The 23,490-nt window shown below is 31.9% G+C and overlaps 1 protein-coding gene across 2 annotated transcripts in view; it reads right to left on the reverse strand.

Annotated features, from left to right (window-relative positions):
* The window catches only part of LOC145249641 (hepatocyte growth factor receptor-like), a 247,124-nt gene extending 224,467 nt beyond the window's left edge, over positions 1–22,657 (reverse strand). The window contains exon 1 of one of the 2 annotated variants that reach the window (XM_080111403.1): positions 22,100–22,657. The gene's annotated coding sequence lies outside the window, so the exon portion shown is untranslated. The remainder of the gene's footprint in view (positions 1–22,099) is intronic. The other variant, XM_080111404.1, reaches the window with a different exon arrangement.
* Positions 22,658–23,490: the final 833 nt, after the last annotated feature.

Below are 23,490 nucleotides of genomic sequence, written 5' to 3' on the forward strand. Positions count from 1 at the left end.
ATTTTGACAACACTTCAGGCGGTTATTACTTAATGATTATAAAAAAAGAATAACTTTCTTGACCTTCGGGCCAAGATCATAGTGTAGTATCTGTTCTGATGCTACATTTCATCTTTTTTGTCCTCGGTCAGTGGAGGAGAAATCCTTCATGACTAAGACAATTTTTATTTTTGTTCCTCTCTAGAGTGTTGTTCCTTTTTGGGGAGCTGGATTTTCCCTACATTAAAAACTGATCTTGTGTCCAACTCTGCCCTCGTGGGGAGGCAAGTAAATAGGAACTTTATAAACGTGAATATTTTTAAATGCATCCGGTCAATCTGCGAATTTAATAGTCAAAATGCTATTTCAAATTCTAATCCTGACAGGCCAAAGAAAAGACTATTTCAAACCCTAACCTTAACAGGCCAAAGAACAGACTATTTCAAACCCTAACCTTAACAGGACAAAGAACAGACTATTTCAAACCCTAATCTTAACAGAGCAAAGAAAAAACTATTTCAAACCCTAATCTTAACAGGACAAAGAAAAGACTATTTCAAACCCTAATCTTAACAGGTCAAAGAACAGACTATTTCAAACCCTAACCTTAACAGGACAAAGAACAGACTATTTCAAACCCTAATCTTAACAGAGCAAAGAAAAAAACTATTTCAAACCTTAACCTTAACAGGCCAAAGAACAGACTATTTCAAACCCTAACCTTAACAGGCCAAAGAAAAGATTATTTCAAAACCTAACCTTGACAGACCAACTAATTGCCAGACAGAAAATCTTATAAAGATGTTCAAACATTTCCTAAATAATATTAACCATTTCAATCAGTAAATTTAGCAAGAAAATATCTTAAATGTAGCCTTGATGGACGAGGAAAAAACACATAAAATGCAATGCTAAATTTATTATAAAAATAAAATTTAACAAATTGATCTTTTATAATTATATGTAGGAAATTTTAAAAGATTTTTTTCATACGGAAAATAATCATTTGAAATTTGGTAGAAATCTTGTCGAGCCATTCTCTTAAATAATAAATTTCTACCCAATTTCCACCATTAGTGACCATTACGCTGTTTTCTAACTAACCAATTTATCCTCATTAACCCTTATCCTCGAGTGACCTTCCAGCCTTAATATATGTTGACTCCCATAAAAAATCTTAATTATATTCTTAGTATTGCCAGTACTAATGATTGAACCTTCAACCTCCAGAAGATTTTCATTTAGAACTGATTATTATTTAACACTTTTATTCATTGTGTCACAAGCCCATGATTGAGAATAAGCTACACCCATGGATTAAATAGTTTCGTTTGAAATTCTATACAGATTCTCGAGTTCCACATAAAGATTGTTGAGTTGAACAAAATACACACAAAGAAACTTAGAGGTTACATTGACTGAAACGTTGTGAGCATAACAACATCCAAGTAGTCTAAATACTCCAAAGAATACAGATTATGAATCCTCATTAAAAAAAAGTTCAGAAACAAAATTATACAAGTATTTATGTTCCAATTTAGTAGCAATTCATCAAATACTCACAAATCTCTACATGCACAAAAAAGTTTGTCATAAAAAATACCATTTCTTTTTATAGACCCCACCCCCAAAAAAAAGACCATTGTTCAGTTGACATTTAGAATTATTGTATAATAAGCATAAAAAATTGGAAGAATACATAAATATTAAATAAGCAATGAATTAATGAGAAGTTGTCAGATGGTGGTGGTGGTGGTGGTGGTGGTGGTGGTGTTGTTGTTCCTTGGTCAAATTGTATTAAATGGGGAAATGCAAGCAAACGTCATATCAATGTAGAGATGAAACTATGAATTATGGATTAAGGTTAATTTATGGCAAAAGAGGGGAATATAACATAGAAAGATTTCAGATCAGATTGAATACCATTGTAAATTGAATTTATAAGCATCGGTGGAGGACGGCAGGATAGGATGGAGGAGGGGGAAGATATCTCAACGAAAGCATTTCGAAATCCAACAAACAGTATAAAATGATGTTTTTACGATTTTGTGATTGAGATTTTGTTAGATAAACTTGCAAAATGTCAATTAAAATGCAATGCCTTTTATAAGGATGGAACATTTCAAAATAAAAGAGAAAGAGAGAAAAAAGAAAGACAAAAGAGAGGGAAGACGAAGAAAAAGAGGGAAAGGCAGCACAGAAAAGAAGAGACAGAAGAGAAAAAGAGAAGAAAGAGAAAAAAGAGGAAGAGAAGAAAGAGAAAAAGAAGAGAAAGAAGAGGGGAGCAAAAAACAAAACAAAACAATAACAAAAAAACGTGGAAACAAAAAACTGAAAAAAAAAGAAACAACTAAAGATTTTGTTTAATTCTAAATATTAGTAAAAAAAAAAAAAATATCGGAAATTGCCCTCCCCACCTTTGAAACAATCCAAATAATTGAACTGATTCAAATAAATTCATCTGATGAAAGGCAGCTACCATAAACATGCTATATGTCACGGGAGCAGACCAGGTAGTAAACCCAAATTAATGATACCATTTGACTTTAGTTTTGTGCACTAAGCGTTTCGATTAGTTCAGAAGCATCTCAGGTCAATGCTTCTAAAAGAGACGTGAAAAACAAAATAAAATATTTCAAGCAATTATGAAGCACGCAAGAGGAAGAGAAGAAAGAGAAAAAGAAGAGAAGGAAGAAGGGGAACAAAAAACAAAACAAAACAATCGAATTCACAAGTGAAACATGTTTATTTTTCAACAGGATATTAAAAAAACAAAGAAAAAAAAACAAATAAAAAACACCAGCCGATTAAGGAAGTTTTTAAACAAGAAAAGCTAATTAAATATCAAACTTAAGCAAATTACCTCTTGCTATGACACTGGAAACAATACCCATGTCATAATAATTGTCTGCTCAGCGGCTTTTCCATTATTCCAAAACATAAATATTTGATAACTTTGTCTTTTAATGATAGTCGGAAAACATGCAAGAGTCTTATCAAAATTTGGGATTTATAATCTTTTTTTAATATTGAGATTTAATTTTTTAATTTCAAACAAAGCGTTGTTGCCATATCTGAATTGATGCAACAACCAATAGCTTCTTCATCTTGGACAGTGTGCCAAAAAGAATCACTAATCTAATAGGTTCCCTACTGTCTGCCAAGGTCTATCTCCTGTTACATCGCCACAGTGTTGTATTCTTAGGCTTGTTTTCCAGACACTTCCATGGAATGTGCTCCAAAACTTAGCGAAATATCCTAACTCATTAAACTTAAACATGCTTTCTTTTTTACTTGATGGGTCATCCCTTATAAAGGCCCAGAGGCTACTCAGGGATGAGGGTTAAGTGTTAGGTAGATGGTGAGACAAGATCAGACATGGTGGAGCTTGGATAGGGCTAGATTATCTAAATGGATGACTCTATAGGAATTTATTCATATTAGACTTGAAGACGACCATGTCATAGTCAGCCGGAAGCAGACAAAGTGTATTCAGTTCTACAGATTGACAGCTCTAGGAAAGAAACTCTGCTCATGGAATTTTCGTTTAGTTTTGGGCACAGATAGGAAGTGAGGAAAGTTGTTGGCAGTTGTTTCAGCTAGGCGAGGATTTGTTGTGAATGTTTTCCAGAGAGGAACCATAGATTGGAGCTCAGTCGAACACCTACCATAAAAGTATCGATAGAGCAAAAACAGACTCGCAATGACTCTTCTGTGAGAAAGAGGGAGTCGGGAGGCAAAAATGTCCCTGAATGCTGCAAAATTTCCTACTCTAATAGCTCCCTTCCTCAAACTGCTTGCCTCTCATAAAATCTCACATGTGGAATATAAGGCACAACACTAAATTTGGACACCCTTTGGCAAGGTGTTCACTTTCTCACAGCCATATCGAAATGTGTCTTTGTACCTTCTTCTTACTACCTTACTTTTTAACTCTATCAACTACTCAAACTGTCTACCTTAATTGAAGCATAGGTATAAATTTAAACAACATCCGACGGTGACGCCTCAATTTGGGAGTTTTGGGGGAGTTAGAGTCATCCCTTACGAGCTATTACTCCCAGATTCACTTAAAGTAGAAGTACCTGGATCTATTATTTGCAGACAATTTACAAAATAAATATTTGAATATATTAAGAACCTGAAGCATAAACACTTGATAAAATGACTAAATTCGGCATTAAACAGAAATACGGGAATGGGTGTGTATAGTGTATAGCTAAAAATGGGTTTATGAACTAATACTCCAAAGTTTATTCTCATTCCTAAAACATTCGAGCTTAAAAATCTGAAAATTAAAAAATATTTTCTTTTTTTGATACAGCTACCTTTTTGAGTAAAACGATCTGAAAATTGGTCAAAGTAAAAAGAAAACGTCAATTAAATTTACTTTTAATTAAATACAATTGAGGGAAAAAATTAAGAAATTATTTAAAAATCTTCAGGATGTCTGCCAGAATAACGAACCAAACTTCCTTGGCCCCTTTAATACTAATCCCTGGAGGGGTATTCCTGGTTTCGTAATTAAAAGGATATCATGGCTGCAAGACAAACTAAACGATTGAATCTGTCTTCATGAATTAAGAAAGTAAAGTTTTTTTTTATCTGTTTATTTTATTTAGGTTTAGTTTAATTAAACAGTAAAATATGGAAAATTTCTTTCTTTTGAAACATTTCTGCCTCTGCTTTCCTCTCTTTCATTTATGCACAGTTGCAAGAAAGAAGGAAATACTAAGCATTTTAACAGAAGACAATTCAACTGAGGATTGATTCCACACTCGCCCAAACCTCCCAAATTGGGGCTTCACAATCAAATGTTGTTTAAGTTCATACCCATGACTCGGTTAAGGTAGACAGTTTGAGTAGTTGATAAGTTTCGAAAGTAGGGTAGGAAGAAGAAAGATACAAAGACACATATCAATAAATCATTTTTCTAAGCAAAATTCGATAAACCCTTTTTTTTTAAGCAAATCTCCTTCTTTTGTAAACAAATTGTTATAAGAACAGTAGTTTAATCCATTCTAAGGTGTTTATCCATAAATCGGTAAAAACCGAATCCATTTTGAAAAGTCGTCCAAAAACAGTTATCTCTCATAATTTCTTGTTTTTCTTTCTTATCTTCACGTTCAATCGAATTTGTAAAGCCCGATTTAAGACGAACGATAACAAGAATTATTTATCCTTAGAAGAAAAGAAAGCAAAGAAAAAAAATGAGTATGTTTTACAGAAATCAGGTCCATCATCTACCCTGCCTATTTCTGCCCATTAGTCTTTGGTACAAACATTCAGTGCACACTGACGGAGACATTCGAAAAAAATGTCTAAAAGAGTCCTCAAAAATACACCAAAAAGTTCCATTGCAAAAAGCTGGAACAATGGGCTAACCAATAGTGTGCCAAGAATTTTCTGGGTAAATTCATCCAGGACTATAAGATAAGGAAAACTAAAAAGAGGATCGCTCCGCTATGATCAAGAGAGGATTATAATGGCTGCCCAAGATCAAGGCTTGATGAGCAATACTTTTTAAAAAATGAGTGATCTCAGCAATGACAACAAGTACAGGTTCTGCCAGACAAAAGTAGAATGTGAGCCACCTGAAGTCCAATTGTAAGGTTCTGCTGGGGGATGGCTACTATATAATGCAACACAATGGAGTGTGTAAATATCTGTAAAAAATTCAATATCAAGTCGTGGGAGCATATACGAGAAAGGACAGTTAGAAACAAGTCCTACACCATCTGCTATGACAATGCAATTCCTACAGCTATCTATCTAGAAAACAGAGCTTTTAAATTTGACACTGTGATATGGGAGAAAAAGGAGAAAAAAAGCAATCTTCGAAGTTCTTGTCTCAAAACACTCACTATGATGCTGAATTAAACAGAGCTGAAAGGGAAAAGATAACGGAATATCAAAGTCTTATGTATGACATAAAAGAAACTGGAATCTTAGGAAGATATCTATTATTCTTGTAATTATAGGAGCAATTGGACTCACAAAAAAGAATTTCAAAAACTACTACCTTTACTTATTGTTTAATTTCTCAATGTAGAAAATTTAAACTAGCTAGAGTTAGTGAAGCTGTTTGTCACGTGATCACTATTAATTGAAAATCATGTAATAAACAACTATCACACTTTTTTGTTGAATTGGCGACGGGAGGGGGGAATATTAAATAATTTTTAGATCTTTGTGAGATGTTTGCTAATTTTGAAAATGTGAAGCATTTTTCAGTCTTCCTAGCGAGCAAAGTAGATGGTTTCCTGGAATCATCAGTACTTGTTTCATGCAAATAACCATTAATCATAACTTTTGGGAAGATTTTGAACAAAAAACTAATAAAATAAATTTAGATATTTTTAAAATAATAAATAAATAAATAAATAAATAAATAATAATAATAATAATAATAATAATAATAATAATAATGATAATAATAATGATAATAATAATAACAACAATAAAATAAATAAATAAATAAATAATGGTATCTTAAATGATTTTAAACTTAATAAGTTAGTGAAAAACTAAACTGATTTTTTTTAGGAAATTAGAAGGCAAAATAAAAAAAAATAAATGGAAAAGGAGATAGTGAGAAAACAAACAAACAAACAAACAAACAAGCCGCCTCCGCTTAACATTGGGAGCAAAAAGGTGGAAAACAAAGGAAGAGGAAATCATTATTCAATTATAGATAACAAATCATTATTCGATTATAGAAAACAGATGAAATAAATTTCAAATTTTAAAAATGTTGCTTTTACTTTTGTCCAAATTCTATTCCAACAAACATTAATTCCAAAAGATGAGAGCAAAGACACGAGCAGCAATGAAGAGAAAGAGAAAGGGGAGTGAGGAGGGAGATAGACAAACAAAAGAGAGTGAGATGAAAAAAAAGAAAAGTAAAGAAAGAGAGAGGTAAAGAAGAAGCAGAGAGACACGGAGAGAGGGAGAACGTGTGTGTGTGAGAGAGAGAGAGAGAAAGAGAGAGAGAGAGAGAGAGAGAGAGCAGTCAATGGAGATGGTATTGGCTTCAAAATACACCCTTTTCTAATATAAACATCTTTGATGGCTTCTCTACTTTCGAGACAAAATCGTGATTTCTTCCTCGATTATTACAATTACACAAGCAAACATTCCCTCACCAACAAGTTAACCTCAGTGGAATTCGTTGCTATTTGGAAAAAAAAAAAAAAAGAAAAAAAAAGGCCAGTGATTTGACCCAATTCCTCAATGAAACTGATGAAGCCGAGATCCATTGACTCTTTTCATCTTTGGGCAACATACTGAGAAGAAGAAGACTCCTCCACAATTGTGTAATTCAATGTGGCCTTTTATTTGTTTTTTTCACTCGCATATCTAGGAAAAACCTTTTTAGTCATTGATGTTTCTATCACTTTCCATTATTCCGTTAATCTTTTGACTTTTTAAAAATTGTTTCATTAATTTTCCCCACAAATTTTTCCCTGGAGTTCTTTTTTTTTTCTTTTTTTTTTTTTTTAAACATGGAAAAATTGACTTGGACAGATTGGGTAGTAAGGAGGGAATTGCTTTGTTCAACATAACATTAAAATGACAATTTCTTGCAAATATATAAGCATTCTTTACTTAGTGTTTTTTCTGCCCTCAAATCCACCAGAAGCTGTGCTTAACGATTGTTTATATGATTCGCAAACTGATGACCAAAGGAAGAGAGAGGGTCATGCTTTACCTGTTTTTGTTGGTTAGTTAGGCTTATTTTCTCTTTTAATAAATCTTAATATTTTAAAAACATAACTTTATTAAAATAGTTTCGTCGATTGTGACAATCACCTTGAATATGTCCCCAAAATTTAGTTTAGAATAACTCATGAGTTTTAAGAAGGATTTAAATAATTCGATTTTTGTCCGTCTGTCATGCTTAAGGTTGAAATAGCATTTTAAACTGTTATGCATCATTTCAAAAGAACTTATTTCAACAAATTACATGGTTATGCTAATTTTTTGAAATTTATAAAACGTGTTATTAGTTAAAAAACAAAACAAAAACAAACTTTTAGACTTACACGAGAGTCTAATTTGGATATTAACAATGCATGTAGTCTATTTCCACTCGCCACCAGGTCATCATCTCTGTAACACATGTAAAAACTACTGCCTTAGTGATGTGTACTCTGCCTATTTCCTTTTTTTGCCAACCAATCACACGTTTCTATTCATGTATGAACAGACAAACTTCAAAAACACCATAAGCCTTTAATAGCATATATATATATTCGCCTTTTATTCTTCTATAAATTTACCAGTTCATATTTGACTTTTAATTGAAATATTTTAGTGTTCACGTCAATTTAAAAAAATAACTTCAAATTGAGGAGGCAAAAAGAAAGTCCGCACAATGAAAAATTGTTATTTAAATGTAATTTTAGGACATTAATGCAACACAAATACAACAGGAACACAATGAACTAGTTCATATTTAGTAGCACAGCCCTTTTGCAATTTGACAGCCTGCAATCTTTTGGGAATTCCTTCACACAAACCTCACAAGCACAACCTTTTTATAAATAGTATAAAATGTAAATCTGGTCTTCGGACAAGGATTAAAGTGTAGTATCTCACCTGAAGCTTTAAAAAATTGCATTTATCTTGGAAGAGCAATCCATTCACTGAACTTCATCTTCTTTTTTCAAAAGCTTTTTACAACATTCACAAAAACAATCAAGTTTTCTCGAAAAATCTAGCAATGACAGTTTTTGACTTTCAAGGTCATTTCGTTTTCATGCAAAACTTGTTGAAAAATTAATGAAACAATTTTGAAAAAGTCTAAGAACAAACGGAATTCTTTGCAATTAACATCGGAGACAAAAATAGTCTTGGACGATGGTATGAGTGAACCAGTGCAGAAATGGCCCAGTTAGTAGAAATAATTTGAGATGCAATATTGTGACAGGCGGGGGATGGAGGGGGGGGGCTTGAAACGAAATTTGTACAATGTGATGGAGAAGGGACATTTTTTAAAGTTAATCTGTGTAAAAAAAAAGAAAGAAAAAGAAAAGTGTACATGGTGACAGATTCCTTGTGTGTTTTTTCCAACTTGTTGGGAAGAAGAAACTCGAGATTTTCCTAAAAATCGCAGACAAAACCGTTGAAGAAAGAAAGTGAAAAAAGATAACGGATTTCTCCCCCGCCCCCTTTGTTTTACGTTGAGAAATAAACAGGGGAAACAGTAAAAAAAAAAAAAAAAAAAAATGACAAGGGAGCAAGTTATCGTTAAAGAAGGAAAAAAAAGAAAGAAAATAAAGAAAAATTCCTCAACGAACATTAAAAGAATTTTCGGCTAAGAAATTCACCTCCTTCTAAAATCTATGTGTCCTCATCCTTGTCAAGCAAATTCCAGAAAGTCGTCATTTATTATGATTAGTGGCATATCACAAAATGATTCTGATAAGTGATGACGTCATCAATATTGGGGTAACTGATGATTGTTTATCTGTTCACATTGCGCGAAAAGAAACTGGTCATATTTCCATCTTTAGAGATGCGGAGTCGAAGAAATGAGACACTGAAAAGAAATGAATCTTTTGAAGGCTGAATGAAATAAAAGTGATAAAAAGAATGATGAAGTATATTTGACGATCACGGCGAAAGAAAAGCCGAGTATGAAGTAGAAAGGTGTTCGTGTATGTGGTTGCTGGAAGGGGCACCAGAAAATGTCCGTGTGTCTCTAATAAATTGGATAGAATAGAGAGAGAGAGGCATGGGTAAGATATTCATCTTCTTAGGCTGTCTGAATCTTACATTTTGAAAGGGATGGTAGCGAAAGGAAAATGTCGAACAGAAATCCGTAGAAGTTCGTAGGGAAATAGAGAAAGACAGTCATGTGACCATCACATGTGTTAATTTTAACGATTGACCAGAAGAGGGAATGAACACATCATACATTCATCCGTGCGTCCGGGTTTGTGTATTAAGGTGTGACGACAACGCGGTTTCTTTGAAAGGTCACACTTGCTGGATGAGTAGGTATATCTGTGCGCGATCGGCGTTCAAGCAGCCAAATTACGACAGATTCATTTTCTAATTCATTGGTCCGTTATAACATCCAATAAATTTGGATTAGCTCCCAAAAATACAATTTCATTTTTAAGTCTAGACGTACTAAATTGGTTGGAAACAGTAATTTTATATCATTTTACCGGGTGTTGTGTTGATTCATAGACGCAAAAATCATGTTACACAATTTTGTTATTTATCCTCCTTACGTCATCACAAAATGATCATAATATAAACTAGCAGGAAGACGTGACGTTGCCCGAGATTGAATTAATGAATGTTTCACACTACCATATTTTTATCATCATTGAAATCGGTGGAATCGCCCATTTTTCAATCAAATCGATTAATTGCCTGCTCTAATTAGGGACCCACCGCGGTGCACCAGGAGGAAGCTTCACATATCTGCCCTCAGTGACTTACTCCATAATACATTGTAGTCTACATTGCATTGCAGAGAATCTACTGTTGATTTTATAAAATTATTTTTATATATAATGGCTTGAATTAAAGTTTCAAGTCAAGTATCATGCTTCAATTGTGCTCTAAACAGAAACATTCATTTCGAACACACACCTGTCATAAAAAAATAATGTTGATTTTATATGCCGGTTCTTTCTCCATGTGTTGTAATAAAAACTCCTCTCAAATGCATGATGTTAGGGTGTATAAGATATTAACTTTGTTCCTTCTTTCATCGGATCTTTTTAATTATCGATTATCAATACTTACCAGAAAACATTCCGATAAAAAACTATCTACGAACACTGCCAGATACATAAAGTACATTTTTGTGAAATTTCATAAAAATCGATCCAGTCGTTTCAAAGTCCATAGGGAATGAACACATACACAAAGTTCCTTTTATATAATAGTAGAGATAAGGATGGACACACACACACACACACACACACACACACACACACACACACACACACACACACACACTTTTTTTTTTAAATTCAAGATGTTATTTTTTATATAAATCAAAATTTAAAAAAAATATATTTGATTTTCTGAAAATTTAAACATTTTGGCTAATATTAACGGTCTATATTGAATCTTTTAGCCAGTCAGCCCCATGAGGGGAGGGTTACAAGACATTGTGAATTACAAAAAATATTTCATAATTTCATAGTTTGGGGTTTAATCTTCCAGCAATAATCTAAAAATTTCAGTTTTTCAGTGTGTGTATGAGGATAGGCATATCTTAGCCGAAGAACTATTTAAAATATATTTGTGCAAAAGTAATTTCAAACAAGGGAAATAATTTTTCACGAAATGGTTGATCATTCTATGTTAAATTTATAAAGGAAAGTGCCCTTACTTTAAAATCAAAATTAATGATTTTTGCAGACTATACATAATCGCTTTAAGGTAACTCATTTTTTATTTTTCGGTGAAAGAATCAAAATTCACCAAAATCGTCGGCGCAAAAGTAATTTTCTTCTGATTCCTTTCTCAAGTTTTGTTTAACCACAGGAAAGATAGAAAGAAGAAAAGGAAAATAGAAAAAGAAGCAAAAGAGAAAGTATGAGAAAAAGAGAAAGAGAAAAAGAGACGAGAAAAGGAAAATCTAGAATAAAAAAAGGGAGGGGGAAGACATGCCAACTGAAGTGGCTGATGCTCTCCACGTGTGTGTTTATACAGTAAGTCAAGTGCAGTAAAAGAAATAAATAAAAACAACATAAAAACAGAAAAGATAGGGGAGGGGGTAACCAAAACGTGATGCAGTTCTTCCAGCTGAGATTGGATTTATATATCTCTTATTCCTTAATATTTATTTTAATAAAATTATATGATAATTTCACATATGCACTTGTCTACGCATGTTTTTTTCTCATGTGACTACAATAATTGAAAAATTTACTATTAATTGATTATTTATTTAAAAAGCAATTGAAATTAATTCAGTCAAACTAAATATTGATTTTAGTCTTTAAAGATGGTAATCGAACTCCTTCAGTCTAAAAATTTGTGATATTTAAAAATCTTAAATAAAAACCAATTACTTGTTTGTTTACACTAAAAACTTAAAATATTACTTTTTTACACGTAAAGACTGAGTGCAATTTGAGATCTTACATCAGCCCAACAACAGAACATAAAATGAAGTTTGCATGCACGATTTAAGCATTTAGGCAAACAGTATCGAATCAGTGTGTGAGGTGTGGAAGGAAAATATTTCCGAACCGTCCATGTGCACATTTATAAAAGTCAAGACAAACTTATGGCTCATCGAATTGCCACCGGCAAGCTTACAAGACAACCAGCCTTCATGCCAAAGTAAAACACTACTTCTCCCATCAACGAAACACATGGTGTTAATCTTGGCTTAAACCAATGTTAGAGAAATTACTAATATATGCCGTCATGCTAACGTCATATGCAATCATCAGCATCGACAAACAACAGCTATGAAAAACCACAATTATCAGCATCATCTACATAAAATCCACTACACACAGCAGCAACAAGCTTGCAGCACTAAAAATGATTACTACTGCTGATAACGCGCACAACTTTCTACTTGACAAGCAAGCATACGAAACATAGAGACACACATACTATCTATATTGACAATTGAACTTATTTGCACATTCTCATAATAACACAACATACATCCTAGAACATTTCTCTTAATAAAATATTACGTATACAATCATATTTTATTGTTTTATCCCCTGCATTTTATTTTATCCTTGTGCATTCTTACAAGGCTCACGCAGCAACACAACAACACGTCTGCATAACATAAAAATGGAATAAGATTTACTGTAGTTACTGAGGATTGTTATTTTATGAAGTTTTTCTTTGCACCTGGCAAGAAAGAGTGAATCCATTCAATGAAACTGGGATAAAGAATACCCCTCCCATCCTACTGACGTGAGAATCTTCTTTTTTGTACTAGAGATTACCACTTATCAAGGCCCAAGAGCCACTCGAAGATTAGGGTTAATGAGTGGCGGATAGATTAATGATTGTAATGGCAGAACTTGAGTAAGGTTTGGTTATTTAAGACCACGGCTCAACAAGAACTTATTTACATTAAACTTGAAAACTACCATGTTATAATCAGCTTGAAACCAGTTCTGTGGTATTGAGTTTTACTGCCAGAAAATTCTAGGAAAGAAACTTTGCTCATGGAGTTTTCATTTATAGTAAGTGAAATTATTGACAGTTGTTGTAGCTAGACGAGTATTTGTTGCCACCCTCTCTCTCTCTCTCTCTCTCTCTCTCTCTCTCTCTCTCTCTCCTGGCTCAGAAGCATCCTAGGTTCAGTGGACGACACTCGATGGGAATTGGGTGACCAAAAGCTTTTAATGGCTGGAAAGAGCTGTGAATCTGGAGAGGTGTTCCCAACGATATAGCACTGCCTTACCTGCACTTTACTATGTAATAAGTGCAGCTTGAAAGATAATGCAGAGTACAATAATAATGCAATGGACTGCATACAAAACTCGTAAGATCATATTTTTATTTAACTGTAAAACTAGTTATGAGGTTTTAAAAAATCAAAAAATGAACATGTGCGACAGAAATTTGTTTTACTGATTTCTTTTTTATAAGCATCAAATTGTATAAAACATCAAAGTTGACTGGGAGTTTAATCCTTATACAAGGCACTACACATTGTTTTCAATCACATCTCAAAATAAAGTTCATTAAACAATAACCGAGAAGAAACTGGTGATGTAAAAATACTTATATAAAAAAGGTTGCGATTTTATCAATGAGTTGATGCGTTTGAAAAATGTTTATCATTTTTGGCGGAATGAGTTCACTTCAGTTGTTATTTCACAGAAGACAAATACGACAACAAACAACAACAGCAATTAAGTACACTTCCCCTGCAGTTTGAAGATCTTTTGACAACATAGTGGCTGGTATCAAATACGAGCTGAACACATACATATTACGCTGATAGAAGAGCCGATAGACGAATAGAATTGATCTCATAAGTAATGGATATGAGAATAAATTTAGAACTGCATTCAAAGTGTATCAATCCGACGACATTAACAAGAATTAAAATATCCATGTGCAAAGGAACCACCTTTGTAACAATTAGCCAATGGACATATTAAGCGCAAAAGTAAAACTTTTGAACATCCAACATGTCATCGATGTACTATGACTAGCGTTGAGACGATTGCTCGAAGTCTGCATTAGAATTGCCTGGTTTCCGATTCCCCCAAATAATATTTTTTTTTTTTTGTTTAAAACTTAATTTTCCATTGCTGGTGCTAATGATAACAGGATAATTACTTATTGTTTTAAAACTACCAGTGAAACTAAAATCTATATATTATGTATTTAATAAAAATGATAAGTAACAAATGGCACAAGTAAAAATGGCACAAGTAGATAAACAAGAAAAATTGCTCAAGTGAAAAATATGGATGAAAATATCACACCGTGTTTATCAAATCACTATTTTTAATTAATTGCAAGGAAAAGATTAGAGAAAGAATAAAAAGATCAATTCATGTAGTCTACCCCCCCCCCTCCTCACACAAAGGCACTTTCAGTTTTGTGAAAATCTATGCACACATTACACAGAGTTTCACAGTAATCCAAAAATAAAAAAAATAAAATCAACTCTATAACTAAATATTTAGAAATTTGAAAAGAATCGGAATCGAAATTGGTAATTGTATCAGAATCGGGAAAAAATATTGGCATTGTCTTATCAGTAATCATGAGTCCACGTCAAAAGAATTCATGCATTTCCTATCAACAGATGATTTGTATAACTTTGATCTCAACTAGATCCGCTGTTAAAGGAATACTACCCGATATATATATATATATATATATATATATATATATATATACATATATATATATATATATATATATATATATATATATATATATATATATATATATATATATATACAAAATAGTTTTTGTGACATAACAGAAACATTTCTATGAAAGTATATTAAAATAAAAAAAGAATATAGATAGATTTCTATGAGTCGTTCTGCTTATAATTGTTTATTTTTAAAAATAAAAACCTTACAGCCATTGAATTATAAGTGGTTTGCCATACTTATAGATAAATGTGCACTGAACAGATACCATAATACTTAAAGTTAAATTCAAATTTTGATATATCTTTTTTAAATGAAATTGTTTGTTGAAAGTACAGAATAGTTAAAAACACTCTCCCCATGTTAAAAATGGCTTTTTAAATAGAAAATGAAAATAAAATGTAACTTTTTTCATTTATTTTAAACAAACATACATGATCCATTGGGTCCAATATTTAATTTATGTTAATAATAAAGTCAAAACTAATTAAGGCAATGTGGAAATGAACGATGTAAAAAATAAAAATAGCAATTGTTTATTTGGATAATTTAAACACGAAAAAAAAAAACAATTAGGATGCTGAAAACGTACACAGTAAAACAATACGTTTTATTGTGTTGATTATTTATTTGTAAAAAAAACAAAACATTTTCGGGGTTATTTATGTTGGTAGTGTAGAAGAAAATGTATGAATGTTTTTAAGAAAGATGTATTAAAAAAAGAATAAATTTAAAAAGGAAGAACGTGGGTAAATCGCCGTTGTAAAATGCTCTAATAGTTGTCAACGGGCCAAAGTTGATTTATTTTTAAGAAAATTGCGACAGTATAGTTGTAATACAGAATAGTTGCAAAACATCCCCACCCGTCCCATGTTAAATAATAATTTATAGATAATAACGCTAATATTTCCGTCCGCAGGTCGAATTCTGCAAAAGTAGCAATTTGTGTTTATTTGTTTACGCTGTTATGGGTTTATGTTTATGTACACATGCGCAACCGGAAGTCGTAAACCGGATGTGGTGTTACAACACTCATTACAAGGTCATTTGAGATTTGAGTTTTATAATTATATATATATATATATATATATATATATATATATATATATATATATATATATATATATATATATACACCATGTGTGTGAAAAGCATACATCAGAATTGCACACATCATTCAGCCATATGAAAGGAAAACCAAACAGCATCATTCACTTGATCTAAACCTTATTGACACACTTTGCATGCAAACATACAAGCAATTCAGAATCACAGCTAAACTGTTATCTCTGATTAACCCACACATACTAATTGAAACTTTCATGTACACAAAACGAGCACGAAGCACATTACGCTAACATAGAAACTCAAATACTAATAAAACTTTGCATAGACACGTTCAAACACCTTTAAACATCTTTCTCAATAAATGTTATATTTTTACCATTGTATTATTGTGATTTGTGATCATGATCATTTGAATTTCGAACTTTTATTTAATTTGCTTGCCTTGTAATCTTTTTTAAAAAAATTTTTATGAGTCTATTCGTATTATGTTGTTCTAAAAAATACTAAGAAAAAAATAAGAAAATTCAGAGGATTGCGTTGTGGAATCAAACTTTCAATTTGAGAAGTCTTGACGTATATACCAACTCCCGACTAACCTCACATGCAGCAAAATTACACCCCATCCACTCTTGAGATCTATAGATGTCGTAAAGCCTACTACTCTAATAGTTTCTTCTCTCGGACTCTATACTCTTCCTGTTTCCGGCTTCCTTGACTGTACTATCTTGCAGAAGTGTAATATTAACAGACACCTCACTGCTCAACTCTCCACAGTCTCCTGCTAGATATGATCCCAAATAGTTTGAGGTGAAAAAGTAAAAAAAGAAAAATTTAAGTATCACAACTAAATGTCATATCAAAGCTTTTTTCATATGTCTATGCGAAGTTAAGATATGCTGCATTGTTTAAAGTCATCAAGATGTTTTTGCAAAATTATTTTGAACGCTTAATAACAAATGACAAATTATATATAAAAACATATGAACAGTATTTGTTTATTGTAATTAGGTTTGCATAAGATTCATGAAACTAAGTGAAGATACCCAAGTGCGTATTGCGCTAAAAGAAACTCTCACCTCGACGGATATGAATAGAGGTCAACCGAAAGTAACATGGATTAACCCTGTTGTAAATGGTTTGAACTCTGGTGGCTTTACTGTCAGCACGGAACATTACAGACACTAGTAAGCATTGTAGAAGTGTGAAAAGATAACTTATGCGAGAAGAATGAAGATGATTAGTTTTTAATTTGGTTCAAACTATAAAATGTCTTGTAAAATGTCAAAGTTTCTAATAAATAAATGAATCTTGAACATTGGCTAAAATGTAAAGATTTCTTTTTTCTAAAACTGAAATCTAGTTTTGATTGATTCGTATAAAAATACTGGCGGTATTCACCTGGCGTTACTCGCGTGGAGAAAAATTGCGCTAAATTTCTTAAGAAAAAATGTTAAAAAATGTTCAACTGTTTACAATTTTTAACTTGAAAGAAAAGTTAAAAATAAATGCCTTGTTATTGTGTAGAAAAGGAACATTTCAAGTTCTAGTAAAAGCAAACAAGTAGATTATTTTTATTTCTGTCTTATGCATTCAAATTGGTAGCCATTTTTTAGTCTTAAAAAAATTTGAAAATAAATGAAAATAAAAATGCATCGTTTTCAATAAAACGCCTCGAAAATATGCTCTCAACTCTAATTTTATTTTATTTTTTTATCTCAAGAAAGTTCATTTGCGCGGAGAAAGATAAACACAATACAAAAATAAGTTTTTTTTTTTTTTTTTTTTTTTTTTTTTTTTTTTAAATATTTTTACAGTGCGATAATATTTAAATAGTTTCAGGGACCCTGTGTATCTCCCCATGATAGCTAAGTTAGAAACAAGGTCGGTTTTTAACGTGGGTAACATCCAACTCCCCCCCCCCCAAAAAAAAAAGAACTCTGGCTTTAGACAACGTTTTTAAAAATTATCCAATCAAGAAGGATATATCCTCCTCTAACCGAAGACAAAAAACAAAAAACAACAAAAAAAAACAAAAAAAACAACAACAATAAAAACAGCATCATCTCAAAAAATCAATAACAATCACCATAAGACAAATTAATGTGTGTGGTTTTCTCGCTATTACGTAACTTATGCATTCATTAAAATTTATTTCCTATTAATTGAAAATTTATTGAAATAAAATGCAATGTCGTGAATTTTTTAAATCTTATTTTATTAACAACATATCTATCAGAATGCATAATAATTAATTCAGTCATGTTAATGTTCTGCTAAAAAGAATAGGGGATTTCGAAGATTTGTATTAAGTCAGTCACCAACAAATGTGACGTCAACACTGACACCATTGGTTATTAGTTATAAAATATAACAATCTGATTGAATCATTTCGGGACAAAATGATACTGCAATAATTAAATGAAAAATGATTTGCTATAAGAAATAAATAAAACAGCACAGTTAAAGGAGGATAAAATAAGAACGAAAGTAAAAAAAACAAAAAAAAACAACTTTTGTGTAATGCTGGATGAGTACAGATGTGTCACAAAAGCATCAGCTGATGAATCGGTCACATTGGTATCTTTAAATTTTTGAGTTGAGCTTCCAGTCTTACCGAAGAATCAACAAACAATCTCAATTGAGAATATATATATATATATATATATATATATATATATATATATATATATATATATATATGTATGTATGTGTGTGTGTGTGAGAGAGAGAGAGAGAGAGAGAGAGAGAGAGAGAGAGAGAGAGAGAGAGAGAGAGAGAGAGAGAGAGAAAAAACAGGAATATAAGGTGTGGTTATGACATAGGTTCAAACTTTTTTCTTTTACATTTTTTACGTGTTTAGATCAAACTTTTTTTGTGCTTTGTTGTTTAATGTTTTTCGACCTCTAAAATAATAAATAAATAAAAAGTGTCACATTTTCAGCTAAGATTTATCGGACCCACCCTTTCCTCTAAAATGCAGTGATTTTTAGACCCAAATTCTAAAAAAACAAAAACAAGAAAACATTACAATATCAAGAAGTGTAAGTGTCCCCAAATAAAATTATTAAAATCAAATTTCTATTTAAACAAATGAAAACTTGAATTGTATTTTCTAAAGTAAAATTATTTTAACATTTTATATTTCAATAAACACCACTCGTTGGACCCAATTTCATAATATATAATCTTTGGGTTGGGAAAATCAAGTTCCGTCCTTCTTTGTTGACATTCTTCACCAGCTGATCTGATCTGATATATATGAATGCCCTGAAAAAGTCACTCCTGATTGTTTACCAGTTTAAAAAATCTATTTTGAAAAAACAGCCAAAAACTGGTAAACATTAATTAGAAGGGACTTTTCCAGGGCATATATATATATATATATATATATATATATATATATATATATATATATATATATATATCAGATCAGCTGGCGAAGAATGCCAACAAAAGAATACAGAACATGGTTTTAACCGATTAAAGATTAATATCTGTTTTTTTCTCAGTCAAAGGAAAAGAAATCCTTCTCGAGTTTACTTTTGTCCCATCCAGAATTTATGTGTGTGTGGGTAGGTGGGGGGGGCTGATCTTCCCTCACAATAAAAACCGACATTAGTCTAACTCTGCCCTCGTGAGTAAGTCTATAAAATGTTTGTTTTACTCCGGAATGTTTATTATAATTTTGTCATCTAGTGCTCAATCTATGAAAAACAAAAAATAATAATAATGAAAATCTCAAAAATATTACTTATATATATATATATATATATGACTTCCTGTTAAATGTTTTCACCGTCAATTTAAAAGAAATGGCATTTAAGAAAGGTAGAGTGTTTACTATTTTTATTTTAATAGTGTCAAGTTATAGGAGAAATCGACGAACCTTTTTTTTTTTTTGCAACGTGGGGAGGAGGAGCACAAGAAGTCACATTTTTATGATCAAAAAATCAAACACGGAACTACTACTTGCTAAAATATACTAACAATAAACAAGCACACAAAAACAATATTACATTTGTCAAAGCAAAAATAAGAAAAAAAGAAAAGAAAGGTTAATTTTGGAATAAATATATGGTATTAATATCAGGAAATAAACAAGTTTGTTTCGGATTGTACAAAACTTCATAAAACGCATTTAACCTCTTCATTCGTTTTAGAAACATGTGTTACATTTTTATCTGAAATTGTAGATTTATAATCATCTTCAGGGGAAAAGCAACGAGCGTGATTATTTACTTTTTGTGTGTCCTGAAAGAAAAGGGAAGTTTGCGTTAGAATTTGTGGAATTTGAGAGAATGTTGTGCGCGAGTGTCACTCACACGGGTAAAAAAGGACAAGTGCTTGCTTGGCAGGGGAGGAGCAGGGTATTCCAAATGTTGCCAAAATATTTCTAGTTGTGTTTGTTTTTATTATTCTAAAAAAGTTTGGAATTTTTTTAGTAAAAAAATATTTTTGTTGGTAAAAAAAGGCAGGACTTTAGAATAGAAAGTGCGTTGTTCTTTTTGTTTTAGTTTAAAAAAATATTTTAAAAAGAAATTGTCGATTACCGCGTTTAAAGTACGATTAATTTTTTTGGCTAATAAGCAAAAAAAAATAAAAATAAAAATAAATAAATTTAATGCTAAACAAAAATTTTCTTTCGCGCATCGACGGGTGCTAGTCACTTGGCTATATTCATCTCTTCATTGTAAAATAGTAACAAACACATGGTTTATTGTTGACAGAACACCTTTACAATATCGAACAACCAAATAGATTCCGCTGCTTTTGACACACAAATTTGAGGTTTCAATTGCAACGACTATAAAATGAGTGTACAATTATTCAACAATTAAAGCAGGAAGAGTAAAGTGGCTCCCACCTCTCTCCCAATGCATGAAAATAAATATTTTCAAATTTTTAATTTCGATAATCAGTACTTATGTAGAAATACGGACCATGATGAAATAATAACGATATTATTTAGCACCCCGTTCTTAACATGGGGAAGGTTTTGCAATTAATCTGTATTTTCACCTACAAATTTAATAAACAAAAGATTCTGTAAAAGTTGAATTTAATTTAAGAATCTCATCTAAAAAATAGCATGGTCCGTAAACTACATAATTACCGGAATCGTGTCCCCAAAACGTGGGAATTGGCAAAATTTGCTTCCATGCACCGGCACCGCACCGTACAACAGGAAACTGGCCACTTATAATGAAGGCAGTGTCACTAAAATCCCTAAATTATTTGTTAAACGAACACTTCGGGTTGGGATCTGTTCTGTCCTCAGTTAAGGAAAATCCCTCTATTCTATCCCAATCCACGGTGCCCTTTTTGGGGAGGTGAGTTTTAATAAAAACCAACCAGTATCTAACTAACTGCCCTCGTTGAAAGGCAAGTAAATAAAGGCTCTACGAAAATGCTGCACTTAAGTTTGGCCAGTTGTAAAACAAGAATCTAAAATGAAAGTAATGCAAACAACGAAGGAAAAATTCACGGAAATCATTTTAATTTGAATTTTGTTATTTTCATATTCAAAAATTGTGCTATCGGTAATGTGCAGATTTGCAAACAAAACAAAGTCGCGGCCTCTATTCCGACATTTTTAATAAAATTGATTGACTTTAAAATGAAATTACTTGAGTTTGAATTCGGAGAAACAAAAGTGTAATATCTGTTCTAACGCTATCTTTCTGTCCTCAGTCAGTGAAGGAGAAATCCTTCTAAACTGATACAATTTTTATTTTTGTCCATATCCAGAATAGTGTACCTTCGGAAACCTGGGCCTCCTCCTCCCCACATTAAAACTCCACAATATACTTTCTTTTTTTTTTTTTCTTTTTTTTTTTAAATTTTATTGTGATCAGTCAGGTAAGTATATTTTATGATTAAAAATGATTTTAAAATTAATTGTTAGTTATGGATTGGATTACAAAAAAATATATGATGAAATCGAATTGTTACGAAAATAATCGATAGCAAATTTGTTTATTTACCTTTTCCGATTTAAATTTCTTAAAATTTATTTTTAGTATACTGAAATCGATTTGTTTAGCAAAATGGAGGTGAGGTAATCAATAACACACACACACACACACACACACACACACATAAAAAATGCAAATCAAAATGAACAGGTGGGGAAATACATTATCAAAGGAATTGGAGGAAAAAATTGTAATTAAGGAAATAGTTTTTTTTCTGCTTACCTGAACGAAGGGATTTCTTTCTTTTTTTTTTTTTTTCTTTTGTGGCCAATTAAAAATTCACAGATTTTTTTTCTTTTTTGAAAGAAAATCGTTAATAATCAAATAAAATGTGTTGCTTTTTCGCCTCTTAACAACGAGTAACAAATCGTTAGTGGATAAACTTTCACGCACCACTAAAAAGTTGGCTTTTTTCCCTCTCAGCGAACGAAAATGACAACACTTTCATGTATGGATGGTCAGAATGAAACAATATTTTGTCGCGTGTGTAATGTTTCAGTCAACCTCAGAAAGTATATAATATTCTGACCGACTTCTCACTCTTTTCCTCAAAGTAAGACTGACTACGAATAAAAATGTGCTGCTAAAGTTTTTTTTTTTTCGAAGACTTATTTGTGCTTTTTTTCTTCTTCCCGTCCCAAATCGGTTTGTAATTCGACCTCCTCTCTCTCTCTCTCTCTCTCTCTCTCTCTCTCTCTCTTGAGCCGGTGCTTTTTTTTTCCTCTCCTTTTTTAGTACAGATCTTCTCCTCATTCGAATTGGATGAACAGAACAATCCTTGTGCCATCCCGACCAACCAGGAGCAGTCAACGCACGTGCGCACACACACACACACACACACACACACACACACACACACACATCTACAATAATTTTTTTTTGTGTGTGTGTGCATTGATATTTATATCAAAAACCTTTTTTTTCTATTAATTTTAAAAGAAAATACAATTTTGTTATATATGGGTCGTGGAATTGCATTCATCTGCTAAATATCTAACCAATTACATATTGTTTTAAACATTCATTTTAATTAATTCCCAATTAGTGTTTTCGGTTTTCTCATAGAATTAGCATCTATTACGTGTAATTATATTCATGCAGATATTCTGCATATTTTATACTTGCATAATATTTGCGTAAAAAGGTTATAGTAAACACAAAATTCTTTCTATATATATTTACGCACGCGTGTATATATTTGTTTTTAAAAATTGCCTACCAAATTCCTCTGTCAGTTTTTGGTCTACAGACATGAAACTTAATATATAGGGTATTCGAACCCATGCAAAACTTTATATTTGGGTTTTAGCAGGGGAAAATCAGTGCACAAGTGTGAACATTTAAAAAATGGAATTTGCCAGATGAAGGTCGAACGAATGTGCATGCATAACGTAATAGCTATTGGTTCATGTTTTAAGTTTTAGCCTTGCAGCAAACCTGTCTTCCTAGTTCAGGCATTAACGTCAAAGGAAAAAGTAAATCGTAAACGAAACGTTTCGTTTTGATTCTCGGTGGTGGCACACGAGTCATTTTGTTTTTAAACATTTTAAATCATTACTATATATTGGGTCCAATATAATCTATAATATAAATCTCGCCTGCGTGTTTAAATG

Source organism: Euprymna scolopes, chromosome 28, assembly GCF_053919585.1.
Source record: "Euprymna scolopes isolate OS-2025 chromosome 28, ASM5391958v1, whole genome shotgun sequence".
Taxonomy (NCBI): Eukaryota; Metazoa; Mollusca; class Cephalopoda; order Sepiida; family Sepiolidae; genus Euprymna; species Euprymna scolopes.